The sequence below is a fragment of the Rhinoraja longicauda genome, chromosome 29, assembly GCF_053455715.1.
Source record: "Rhinoraja longicauda isolate Sanriku21f chromosome 29, sRhiLon1.1, whole genome shotgun sequence".
In the NCBI taxonomy this organism is placed as follows: domain Eukaryota; kingdom Metazoa; phylum Chordata; class Chondrichthyes; order Rajiformes; family Arhynchobatidae; genus Rhinoraja; species Rhinoraja longicauda.
This window is the reverse complement of record NC_135981.1, coordinates 16602280-16604864: the sequence shown is the minus strand read 5'-3', so window position 1 is coordinate 16604864 and position 2585 is coordinate 16602280.

The following is a 2585-nucleotide window of genomic DNA, read 5'->3' as shown; positions in this document are numbered from 1 at the left end:
TCTTTTAAAATTGGTTGTAAATCAGCTTGATGTTCAACAAGAGAAATCCCTTTCACCTTTGTCTATCTCTGGATTCCTATATGAACCTCTCTCAAGGTACTGTAGAGGAAATGATGGTTACATTTATCTTTGACCCCTGAGAATCCACACAAAATGTAGCAGCGACCATGTGTACTCAGAGAAGAGGTCAAACTGCTTCTTCCTGTAGTATAGAGCCACATTCGTTCCATAACTATTTTGTACCCACTTTTGATATCTTGCTGAATGATTCAAGCAACCAGTCTCAATACCCCAACTTTGATGCTGACCCAGAACTAGCCTCACCAAATGATTCAGAGCCAAATGTTGAAAATAGCCTTGTATGTGCTGCCCATAATAGGTAAGACACATTCAATTACTATCCCTTAACTGCACTCATAATAAAATGATAGATGTGTGATCAACAGCATTGGCGAGTGCAAGCCCTCAAATAAAGAACAGTTGGCTCCTTCTGCACCAACAGTTTTAACTTGGGTACCTTTCAATTTCTTGTCCTTGTTTTTCAATATAGATTTGTAATCTGGATAGAGTATATCTGCAGATGACACCATTTATGGAGGTGTGACAAACTGTAAGCAGAAACAAAAGTAGTAGGCAGCAGAATGCAAGATATATCTTGGCAGAAAGAACAAAGAGAGCAAACAGAGACTATCTGGCACATTTCTAAAGAGTGTGCGGTGGCCTGCTGTATATATGAATTTGAAGATGATAGGAACATGTTGAGAGCGGAAATAGCGGAACAAATATGATTCAAGTAATTGTAAAGAAAGAATAAAGTAATGGGCAGATACTATATAAAGAGCCAAACATCAAGATGACAGCTGATACTTTGCTATAAAGCATACAATAAAGATGCAAAATAGTTTAAGAGAAATACCCAAGTACAGTTTTTGCTCAAAACTGTCTTTGAGCAAATAGTGGTTATAAGTGGTTTTAAAATAATGGGCAGTTTAAATAGCATATAGCACATTTCTGAAAGTGCACAAGTACCCCCAGTCTCAGAAACAATAGCCGATTGCACATAATTCACTTTTCTTAAGAAAAACAGATTACTGAAAGCAAAACCAGTACGTTGTAATATTTAACTGGTGCTTCTAGATTTTCAGCAATTTAAAACTTGTGCCTAAATTTACTGACCGCTTCCTAATTTTGTAGAATTTGACAGAACTCAGCCTGCACCAGCCATGGCGTCTGTTTATCTAATCATCCCGTACAAAAGGTGGCCAGTGAAAGTCAGAGGTCATAAAATCCCCATCGCAGATACTGATTCAAATTTGTCTGAAGTCGTTGCTGTGGACAGTCATTATTACATCACCCAGTTGTATTTACTGATGGACATGCAGTGCGACAGTATAGCCATTTATAACATGACCTGCCAAAACCTCTGACATCACAATAGGTGTCCGGACCCAAAAGGAATCGGTGACTGTGATCCAGCTGTGAAAATTGCATCACTTGGAAGATATTGCGGAAATTATTAGCAGTATCTCCCTCCAGTAATGCTGGAGGTGCATCTCAAGCAAGTGCAAGTCTCGGAAGTGTACAAGAGGATAAAAAGTGCTGGTGCTCACTAGATCGTGAGCTTTGTGCCAGGTTGTCGGTCTCAAAATAGTCCATATATGTTGTTTAAGAGGCTTTTGGATAAGCACATGGATATGCAGAGAATGGAGGAATGTCATGCGTAGGCAGATGACATTATCTTAACTTGGCATGTTCACCATAGACATTGTGGGCCGCAGGGCCTGTTCCTGTACTGTACTATTTGTTCTATACGCCCACTGCCTCATTATGGGTCTTTATAATCAATAGGCGATGTGCAGCAGTAAGTTTGTAGAGGAGTTTTTTTTGTTGTTGCAGATGCTGGATGCAAACTTTATTTTCTTACATGTTTCAGTGAATAAGCCAACAATTTGGAGTTCAGTCTCTCAACCATTCACATCCGGACATCAATTGCAAATTGTAGTTCAAATGAGATGAGTTAGAGTAGCCTACATTTCAGAATTTCTTCAGTGGCAGTAAAATAGGCATTAACTTTGACTGTGAATCTTTCTTTCTCAATACGTTGCTGAGATGACTACATGATATGCCATAACCTACAAGATTACAGCTGACAAGCTAGAAATCATATGAAGAAATTATCTGAACAGTCCCAACACAAATAGTCCATTCCTTTCACAGATGCTGACCTACTGAGTTCCTCCAGTACCTTTTGATCACAAAATTACATTAGGCTGATATCTTTCTTTCCAGCACGCTTGCATAGACCTAGTAAATGTAGTGCACAAAATTCTTCACTTTTTTGTAATTCAGGAGCAGCAAAAAATTAGAGCCAACGATATCTGCCAAAGCCCTTCAAAAAACAGTAATTAACCGAGTGGCACAGGAGTCTTCCGGTATCACAAAATGCTGGAGTAACTCAGCAGGTCAGGCAGCATCTAGGAGAGAAGGAATGGGTGACGTTTCGGGTCGAGACCCTTCTTCAGACTGATGGAGTCTTGGTCATCTGCCATTCGTAACATACAGAATTTTGAAAAATGAGCTGTCTT